Genomic DNA, 11,307 nt, shown 5'->3' on the forward strand with positions numbered 1-11,307 from the left:
CTTCAGGCTTACTACGGCTGATCGGGGTTGAAACCCGTCCAGCGGCAGTATGCCCTCCACTCCTCCTGTCGCTGCAACTGCAACTGCTCCATGTCGTGGAGTCTTTCACCAGTGTGACACTGCCATGCTTGAGTGTTGTCGATGTATTGGTTCAACGTCTCTTGTATGTTGTCGCCCTGCACCCGCAGCTCACCTAGCTACTGGGTGATGGCAAAGAAACCTCGGGACGAAGACGTCCGTCTGATGAGGTTCGGGGCTCCACCGGAGCTGGAACTAGTGGACCGGCGGCCTGGTGCCTGCCGTGTCCACTCCTCAGTGCTGGCACTGTGCCATGACGAACCACTAGCCTCATGGTGATGTGAGTGATGTGGCTGCTGAGGCGGTGGTGTTGGCTCTGCCTCTCTTCTGGTCCTGCTTCTTGTCATCCTGCCAGGCAAACCAGAAGATCTATGCCTATGACCCCCTTCTCGTGGAACGAGAGGGATGGTTAGCGAATGGCAATTATACAAATGGAACTCCGCATTGGGCAGCGGAATCTCATTCGTATAGCCCATGTAAAAGAAAATCAAAGAGTCATTCGGGCCTTTCTTAAGTGTGTGACCTTGGATCAAATAGTCCTCATCGATATACGCACGATCGCCCTCAATGAAAGGAATAGAATTCCCTTCTAAGGCACCGATACGTGTAGCGATGCGGGTAATCAAAGAAGTGCACTCAATAGGACCCGTCATCTTGAAATTCGAAAGCCATTGCTTAACAAAAGCTTGCGCGGGGGAGATTTTGATATTGTTGACCATGGCATATAAAATGAGCAACTCATCGTTGCACACGGGCCGGACATCATCTCTTGGAAAGAGAGTGATGGCCAACCACTTGTGCATCAACTAAATAGTTGGATTATGAATATTGCTGCACCGAGGTGCAAACTTGCCATGGACAACTTGACCCGAAATCCGGCCCCAAAACTCATGACGATTAAAACCTCGGCAAGCTTGGTCCAAAGAAATAGGCCAGCGTTTGTCAAAATCGACGTGGCCGGTAAAAGTTTTCCAAGAAAGCAAATATTATTTCCCGAAAAGTTGAAAATAGACCCCATTTTCCACCTCCCGAAGAGTGCAAAGAAATTGGATGGTGAGGAGTCGAGAACCATACTCCTCAACGGGAACAAAGTTATCCCATCCAATTTCATGCCAAATATTAGAGAAGTCTTCGTACATACCTGTTTTGATGAGGAGGTCCGGATCGAAGGCTTGGGTGTGGACGAAGCTTCTGTTCTTGAGGATGGCATAGCCTTGTCGTTCACGATCATCCCGCAAGTCAAGGTACGGTTCATCTTCTGCATCAATCTCTATGACTCCGGCTTGCGGTTTGGCTTGCATCTCTTCGTGTTGTTCTTCTTCTTCATAGTCCATCGTGCTTGGTGTAGGCATAGGTTTGGGTGTGTACGAGCTCGAGCCACCCCGAGAACGGGATGAACTTCCACCCATCATCTTCTTGAATGCGCCGGAAACCTTCCGCCCTAAGCCTTTCATGATGGAACAAACACAAGTGCAACTCGAAACGGGTTACGTTAGTGAAACCGAATTGAATGATCTTACCTGTAAGTTTCTCCTTCTTTCTTGCAATAAAGAAATGAGAGAGAGAGAGGTCTCTTGAATTCAAATCTTGAGCAAAAATCCAATGAAAACCCGAGAGAAAAGTTTGAGAGAGTTTGAGAGGGAGTGACTGAATGAGAGTTGAGTGTGAGAGCTCAACACCCACCCCTCGGACTCTATTTAAAGGGAGAATGCCCGAGCACAACAGCTAGGAGCTTCACACAATGTTCACTAGCCGTTGGAAAAAGTTGGCAGAGAGCCGTTGCCAGGTGGGGTCGGCCGACCCTAGGGTTCGGCCGGCCCCCCTGTGGGCCCACTGGCTGACAGCCAGGGCCCACGGGCTCTCTAATGGCCATATGTTTTGAAAACTTTGGTGCCCAGCCAAACTTTGCTTCGAAAGATACTTAAATTTATTTTTCAAAGGATTTTCATGCTCGAAAATATTTTTGGATTTTTGTAAAAGAAAGAAAAACTGCTAGAAAAGTTTCTAGCATGCATGGGTGTTTTAGAAAATTCAAACATGCAGTGGGAAAAATCGAAAAAAAGTCAAGAAAAGAAAAAAATGATGGAGGGTGATTATGATATACGTACCGATTTACCTTCGGCAAGGGCTCGCCGTTTAGAGTCTGATGAGCGGGACCTTTCTCCTGCTATGATTACCACTGCTCAGCTCGTCCTGGAGAATTGGACGAGGACGAGCTTGCGACCTTACGCCACACCTTCTTTGATCGTCTTCTTCTGGATCGTGTTGTCGTAGGATCTGACTGGGGTTCAGATGCACCCCAGAGTGGACTTCTGTCATAGGCCTGCTAGATCACGAACCTCTACTCTTTCCTGTGGAGGAATTTAAAGACTATCTCGTCGACCCTGATGCGGAACTGGACTTCTCCAGATCCGACATCGATCCTAGCTTTCACGCTGTTCAGAAGTCCGAGGATGAGGTCGAGTCCCAAGTCTCCATCCATGTTGAGGAAGACAAAGTCGGCTAGGACGAAGAAATTCTGTACTCGTACGTAGATGTTTTCGACTATCCCTTCGGGATGTCGAATTGTGGAATCTGCAAGCTGTACGAGCATACGGGTCTGGGAAAGAGCAGGATACTATAATTGTTCAAAGATTACCTTGGGCATGATGTTTATGCTTGACCCAAGGTCGCAGAGGGCCCGTGTGTAGGTTTGATCGAAGATGGAACAGCTGATCATGGGCACCCCTGGATCTCCATGAAGTTTTGCTGTCAGTCCGCCCCATGCATTCATCCTTGGATGCGTGGTTCTTCCTGCATGATTAGTCCGAGAAGTCTACCGAGGAAGGTTGCCCCACCCGGTAGACACCATATTTGCAGTTTCGACGGAAGATTCGGGTTGCCCCGGAATCTTCCCGTCTTTAGAGACAGGAGCAGCAGCGTGTAACTGAGCCAGCTGTGTTTCTATCATTTTGTTGAAACTTAATTGATTTTTATGAGCAGAAGAAAGAGTTTCAACTTTTGCATGAATACTTTCCAAAATTTTATCGTTGGCAGCAAGCTTTCTGTTTAGAGACTCATTTATTTTAGCTTGGCCAAAGACTAAGTCTCTCAAGGAGGGTTGGTTCGAATTAAAATTCGAATTGAAATTTGAGTTAAAACTATTACCTCCTCCTTGGAATGGTGGGCGTGATTGACCCCACCCCTGGCCTCCTTGTGGATGGAACCCGGTGTTGTTGTTGATGTACGCTGCATCTTCACGGGTCTCGGGGCAGTCATTCCCTGAATGTCCACCTTCACCACAAACCTCGTACGTACTATAAGTACGAGTTCATGGCATATACGGGAACCGGCATCTGGAGGCGGTTCCCTTCATCGATCTTCTTCAATAGGATGTCCAGTTTGGTGGTGAGCATGTCCGTCTCCTTGATGGTATGCATTCCGCCCTTGGTTCTAGGCTGGGAACGTTCCTAGTTCCAGCCGTGGTTGGAGACCATCTTTTCAATTAAGGTCGTAGCCTTGCCAATCGTGAGATCAAGATAGGCTTCTCCAGCAGCAGCAGCATCAAGATGGGCTATGGATGTAGTCGTTAGCCCATTGTAGAAACTTTGTAGCACGAGCCACTCATCCATCCCATGATGAGGACAGGCGAGTATGTACTCTTGCAGCCTTTCCCAAGCTTCTGGGATGGATTCCATCCCTGTCTGCTGAAAACTTGAAATTCGTCCACGTAGGGCATTGGTTTTGCCCAACTGGAAGAATTTAGCGAGGAACGCCGTGGAACACTTGTCCCATGTGCTGACGGCTTCCTTGTTCTGATAAAACCACTGTTTCGCCTTCCCCAGGAGGGAGAAAGGAAACAGGCGGAGCCTGATGGCGTCAGCCGTAACGCCCCGTATGGTTACGGTCTTGCAAAGCTCCAGAAAGTTTTGGAGATGGGCGTTGGCGTCCTCATTCGGCTTGCCATAGAATGGGCTAGCCTGCACTATGTTTATGAGGCTGGACTTCAGCTCAAAGTTCATGTCCCCAACATCAACGTTGGGTCCAGTTGCAACATTGGCTGCTGAGGGGACGGAGAAGTCACAGAGAGTCTTCTCAGCCATGAGTTCAGTTGATGCTGCTTGGGAAGCTGGTTCACTTGTCGACTGCGAGATCGGAGGAGGAATGACGCGAGATCGGACCCTTCTCACTAGCTTCTCGGGACTTTCAATGAAATTTGTCGGCAAAGAGAAACCAGACATACACTACCCTATTTTCATCCAATCAGGAGAAAAACAAAAAGATAAACACATTAGCCTGTATAAGCAGTAGCTACCTCTTACTTATATTGCCATGTTTATGTACTTTAGTAAATATACTTTACACCTAGTGCCATCCCCGACAACGGCGTGTAACACCCTAATTTAAATTTCAGCATTTATCAATAAATTTAATTGGCTTTATTTAATTTTCTAAGGATTTTCTGTGTTAGTCTGGCATTTAACCCAAATTTTTGATCCTCAAGTAATTAAAATTTATCATAGGTTTAAATTTTGTTGTTGCATTCATGCTGGTGCATGGTTTTGTTTTGTTTGTTTGTAGAGGAGTTTGAATTCAAATTGTTTTGAGTTGAGAGGAAAGGAAAAAGGAATAGAAAAGAGAAGGAAAAGGAGAATAGAAACCCAACCCAAGACCCTCAACCCAGCCCAAACCCATAATCCGGCCCAACCCGCTGCGTACACCCCATGCCACGGGCCCTCTCCACCTCACCTCAGCCTGGCCCATGTCTCGCCAAACACCGGCCCGGCCTGCTTCTCCCGCTCGCTGGCCCAGCATCGCGCTCACCCGCTCGGCGCTCCGCGCTCACCCGCGCCCCGCTGACAAGCCTGCCCCACCTGGCAGCCTCGTCACCTTCCCCTTTCCCCTCCGCTGCGCCAACGGACCCCGACCTTCCCGCCGTGATCCCCGCGCTGCGCCGCGTCCTTAGCACGCACGCCTAGGTTCCCCGCCGCCCTATAAGTAGCGCCCCGCGACCCCCAACATCCCCTCACCCTAACCCTAGCGCCGCCCCCGCTCTGCTCCGCCACCAGGAGAGCTTTGCGCCGCCGCAGGTAAACTCCGCCGCCCAAATTCTCCGCCGCCGGCGACCCAGAGCCCCCCCTTACCCCCATAATCTTTGCACAGGACCGCCAGGAGCTTCCCCGGGCCTACTGCGATCCACACCGACCCCGGTTCGACCTCCCTCCGCGAGCTCCACCGGTGCGCCACCGCCGGACGTCGCCACCGAACGCCCTACGACGGCCACCTCCTTCAATACACAGCCCGGTGAGCTTCGCGAACCTGCTCTGGACCTCTTGGCGCTAGCCGTAGCCCTTGGGACCCTCTAGACCGCCATCGTCGGTGATGCCATGTCCCGCCGAACCGCCTCACCGCCGTTTTGCCCTAGCCCGGCCATCCCTGGCCCGCGTTCGGGATCCCAGTGTATCACCCGTGCCGCATTTGTGCTCCCCGGCCCTTCCCCACAGCAAATTAACCCCCGGAGTGTCGGATTAGAGCGAACTCCGGCGGACCCTACCCTTCGCCGCCGCGGAAAACGAACCCCGGCGACCCAGCGCCGCCGCCCTCACCCCCAACCCTTCTGAGCCGTCCATTTCGATGTCCACGGCCTAGATTAGATCCCGCACCGATCTATTCCTAGCCCTCGGATCCAGATCCGGCGATCCAGATCTAAGCATACCCCTTCGGCCTGCACCTTTTGTTAAAGAGCCCTCGGATTTTAGCCAAATCAACCCGCACTCCTTTGTAGTTCAAAAGTAATTGCAGATATGCCCGAAACTTTGCAAGGACCCCCCTGACCTTCCTAGAAATTGAACCCGCCGTCCAGCCCCTGTCTTTTTGGCGAGTTAGACCCTGAAGCTTTAGTTTAATTACGTTTTAGTCCTTGGTTTTAGCAGAAAAGCCCCTGGAACCCTGTTTTTATTGCAAATAAGCCCCTGAACCTTGTTTTAGGCCTAGAATATGCGTTTTAGCTCCGTTTTTAGCGTTCTTTTTATCCACGCGATCATTGTAACGCGTAGAACAGTATTAGAGTAGTTTAGTGTGCTGTTGTTATGTATTGATGTACTGTTTCTCAGCTTTTTGTTAGTGTTTGCTTGAATGCTTATTATCGTGCATTGTTTTGGCCATGTGTTCGTGAGTAGACGTTGATCCATCTGAGGAGCCCCAGTACCAGTACCCGGAGCAGCCGTCTTCCGAGCACTTTGAGTAGCAGCAGGAGCAGTACGAGGAAGGCAAGTATAACATGAACAACCCATCACCTTTAAATACATTTTCATACTGCATTTTAATATTGTATGCCTATAAGGACTTTCCTAGCCACTTTATATCCTTTATATATACCTTTGGGTTGCATTTTGGTTAGTTGTGCTAGGTTGCTGCGCCATAACACACTCTGGTCCTTTTTAATTAAATTGATTAATGGTTTACTTGAATTTAATTCTGAGAGTGGCCCTCTGTGCTTCGTGCTTGGGTGGCTCACGTCTCGTTAAAATATGGTTTTTGTAGAAACATGGTTTAGGGGGCCAGCACGATGCTTAGTGCTTGGTTGGCCACTCTCCATAAGGACCGGTTCATAGAGCGACAACCTGGGACAACAGCGCTACCACAAGGCTAGAATGGGATAGACTTGGCGTAATAATTAGATATTTTTGGTTTGGAGTAACTTACCTGCGGGGCAGGGGCGGTAAGCTTCTATGGCCCTCGTGCTGAGTGGCCTCGTCTGTGCTTCGTGTCTTGACGCCCACTAGACCTGCTCCATAGTCGCCGATCCACCCTCGCGGTTACTCCCTACCAACGAGACTCTTTGTAAAGGCCTCGTAGTGAGTCGCTAGTCATCTCACCTAAGGAAGTGTAATGAACCTCTAGCGTAGCTCACGACTTGTGGGTAAAGATGTGCAACCTCTGCAGAGTGTAAAACTGGTATACTAGCCGTGCTCACGGTTATGAGCGGCCCAGATCCTCCTTTTGATTAGTGGGGTTGTCTCCTTCCGACGAGGGAGGTGCCTCTCGGGGTTACCTTGGTGGCTTGGTTTTGGTATGGTTCTCAGTAGTATCATGATTAAATTTGACTAATTACTATGTAACTGGGTTAATGGTAATTCATCAACTTGTAGTAATTAGCTTTAATAAAATCTTGCCAACACTTAAAAGCTAATGCAGTTGAGTCAGCCAACCTTAGAGCCTCATAGTTTGTGTTATACTTGTTGAGTACAAGTTGTGTACTCACTCTTGCCTCTTCTCTACTTTTCCTCTTGGCTACGCTACTGCTGCTCAGTTCCTGCCGACACGAGGGAGTTCGCTCAGCGCTACCAGGACTACAAGGACTTCTAGGCGTTCGTCTCCCAGTCAACGTCCCTGTGGCGCCCTGCTTCAGCTTCGGAGAGCTTTATTCGTATTTGTACTTCGCTTCCGCTGTATCAGACATTCTTGTCATTGTTGTAATAAATAACATTCGTATTCGCTTTATTATGTCTTTTTACATGATATGTGCTATGATATACTATTCATTCTGTTGTATATACATGTGACTTGACCCTGGCACGTATATGATTGCTCGGTTTATGTTCTTTTATAAACCGGGTGTTACACGGCGCCAGAAATGCTTGTTGGCATTTCTTAGCGTCATCACTAGGAGTGGTTAGTTCCTAGCAACGGCGCCTCGAAGATGCCATGTGGTATGTCTTAACATTTACAGAAGGATCCGCAAGCGCACGGATATACCGTTGTAGCATTTCACCCGGAAGTATTCAAGGTATCGTTATTTATATTTTCCCAAGGGATGGCTAGGTTGTGTAATGTGTATTTACTTAGTTACATAACCATGACACGTATGAGCAAGATGAAGACCACTGACTATACAGGGGTAAGTGAAATATGATAAAGATAATCAGGGGTAATGTGACACACACAGAACAGCCAACTCTCATGAATAAAAAATAAACAAGCAATCCTAAGGTTAGTGGGAGCATAGGCAAAGATTCCTGTTATACTAATCATGTTAGTGGATAAGTTACATTAGCTGTGTTGCTTAGAGCTGCAGGTGCCGGGAAATTAGGGACATCGGGGAGAATGACCCGCACTGGAGAACATCCAGTCCTGTTTCATCTTTGCATGAACTCCTACACCGTACCCGAACGTCAGGGAGTACGCTAACCGAGAAGCAGCTTCCCGGCTGACCGACAGGGCTATCACCACCTGCGGTCTACCCCCAGTCACACCGTGGAGCAACGTCATATCCGAAGGATCCCACATACCCGGGCACCATGTCCGCATATGAGGTCACTACCCTAGCACCCCCGGGTCCCCCACCCTTCGGATGGACAGGTAAGATGCTAAGGCAAGCCCGAAACCACAACGAACCGATATCCTTACCCAGATCATCTAGTCTAAGCATGCAACTAATATAACTTGATAAAGCACTTATCAAGGCTAAGCAAGCTACGAACATAGCAAGATAACCAAGAATGAACTCTGAATGATTAATATAAAGAAAGTCGGAATACAAAGCCATACCAGAGGCCGAGGATTGCTCGCCGACCCCGAGGACGATTGGATTCGCTAAGGAGATGAAGTACTAGCCTAACTCCACTACCCTAAGGAGTACAAGTCACAAGAGAGTGTAGAGAGAGAGGCTTCCAAGTGGTGAGAGAGAGAGAATGGTGGAAGGCCCCTTTTATAGCTAGAGAGGTCGGTTCCCACCATCTCTATACATGGAAACATGCCTAACCGATCTCAGGAGGATAAGATCAAGCTTCCCGCCAAAACTCAGCCTGTTTGGCTACCAGGTGGGGTCGGCCGACCCCCCCTTGGCGCCACTGGCCACCGACCTTTGCTGGTTCTCTGCTTTGTGGGTCCTGATGTCAGATGGTCGGTGCCGGGGTTTGGTTGGTCGGTTTGCTCTGGTTTGTGGGCCTCCTTTGCTCATGTTACGCAGGATACGATCGTTTGTGTCTTCTGTCTGCGTATTCATCATGTTTTCGTTTTATTCCGGACTTGTGCTCCTGGAATCATAAATTCTTGAAAACAACTGTGGAGCTAGGTTAGTGATACAAATATGCGAGTAAGAGGTATAGTTTTCCTTCTTTATTGAGTATAGTTGACGGTCATATTTCGCACTTAACGACCGTCAACAATGGCTCGGGCATCTGTCTGGGATGCGGGATGTAGAGCAGTGGAGTGCTCCCATCTGGGGCTCCGTCGACCCGGTCGTCCGTGGCAGGGTCGGACTGCACTCGGATTGTCCTTAATTGGGCCTACCCGCTATTGAGCTCACCGAACCCGCCGTTCCGGGCCATCTAGATCGAGCGGCAGGGTTCACCTCCTCCGATTTCTATCAGATCGCAATGGAGTCAGTCACCGTTGAGGCACGAAAACGCAAGAAATAACACAAGGAAATGAACAAACAAGAACGCCCCAGGGCCAACTTTGTTTCATTAATCTTCCTTTAGAATAATCGGCTCCAAGCCGTTACAACAAACGAAAGCTAGCTGTCCTCAACTCACGGACAAAGCAGATACAATGGATCAAATCCATTTACTCCCTCAAGGGGAGCAACAAAAAGGGGCTAAGGCAGCGGCTGCAGCCTGGCATGCTGGAGAACATGGTCAAAGAACATTGCAAGACTTCTTGTAGCGCATCGCAAGCCTTCTTCCAGCACCAGCCGCGCCAAGAAACCCCTGGCAGAGAAGGAGGCAGACGATGCCAATGAGGGGAAGTCTTCGGAGCTGATGTTAGCCCAAGACTCCCCGTCGGCACCCGCCCCTGGGTATTGTAACGCCTGGTTTATAAAAGAACATAAACTGAGCAATCATATACGTGCCAGGATCAAGTCACACGTATATACAACAGAATGAACAGTATATCATAGCACATATCACGTAAAAAGATATAATAAAGCGGATACGAATGTTATTTATTACATTAATGACAAAAATATCTGATACAGAGTATGCGGAAGCGTAAAAACATATACGAAGTCTCTCGGAAGCAGGGTGCCATAGGGACGTCGACTGGGAGACAAACGCCTAGAAGTCCTCGTAGTCCTGGTAACGCTGAGCATACTCCCTCGCGTCGACAGGAACTGAGCAGCAGTAGAGTGTCCCCAAGAGGAAAAAGAGTAGAGTAGGCAAGGGTGAGTACACAACTTGTACTCAACAAGTATAACACAAACTATGAGGCTCTAAGGTTGGCTGACTGACTGCATTAGCTTTTACGTCTTGGCAAAATTTTATTAAAGCTATTTGCTACAAGTTGATGAATTACCATAAACCCAGTTACATACTAATTAATCAAGATTAATCATGTTACTAATGAGAACCAAACTGAAACCACCAAGGTAACCCCGAGAGGCACCCCCCTCGTCGGAAGGAGATAACCCCACTAATCAAAAGGAGGATCTGGGCCGCTCATAATCGTGAGCATGGCTAGTATACCAGTTTTACACTCTGCAGAGGTTGCACATCTTTACCCACAAGTCGTGAGCTACGCTAGTTGTTCATCACACTTCCTTAGGTGAGATGACTAGCAAACTCACTACGAGGCCGTTACAAAGGACACGTTGGTAAGGTGTAACCGCTAAGGAATCAGGCTCCGCAATGATGGTAACCACCTCGAGGGGTACGCAGACCAAGCCTCGTAGCCTGGGCACCATTGAAGCTCACCACCCCCCCATGCCCCGTCGGTAAGTTACTCCCGAACCAAAATGACCTAATTAGTAAGCCAAGACCGTCCCATTCCAGTCTTATGGTAGCGATGTTGTCCCAGGTTGTCGCTCTATGAACCGGTCCTTATGGAGAGTGGCCAACCAGGCAGTAAGCACCGTGCTGGCCCCCCTAAACCATGTTTCTAACAAAACATATTTTAACAAGACGTGAGCCGCTCAAGCCAACACAGAGGGCCACTCTCAGAATTAAGTTGCATATACCATTAATCAAATTAATTAAAAAAAAGACCAAGTGTGTTATAGCGCGGCACCTAGCACAACTAACCAAAATGCAACCCAAAGGATATATATAAGGGATATAAAGTGGCTAGGAAAGTCCTTATAGGCATACAGTATTAAAATGCAGTATGAAAATGTATTTAAAGTGATAGGTGTTGTTCATGTTATACTTGCCTTCCTCGTACTACTCCTGCTACTGCTCAAACTGGTTGGAAGACGGCTGCTTCGGGTACTGGTACTTGGGCTCCTCAAATGGATCAACGTCTACTCAC

The 11,307-nt window shown here is 48.7% G+C and overlaps 1 non-coding gene across 1 annotated transcript; it reads left to right on the top strand.

Moving 5' to 3' along the window:
- The first annotated feature begins 3,687 nt into the window (after positions 1–3,687).
- Positions 3,688–3,794, top strand: LOC120657758. Its single transcript, XR_005668297.1, has one exon. It is a non-coding gene; the product is annotated as a small nucleolar RNA R71 (small nucleolar RNA).
- The last annotated feature ends 7,513 nt before the right edge of the window (positions 3,795–11,307 follow it).

This window comes from Panicum virgatum, chromosome 1N (assembly GCF_016808335.1).
Source record: "Panicum virgatum strain AP13 chromosome 1N, P.virgatum_v5, whole genome shotgun sequence".
NCBI classification, from domain to species: Eukaryota; Viridiplantae; Streptophyta; class Magnoliopsida; order Poales; family Poaceae; genus Panicum; species Panicum virgatum.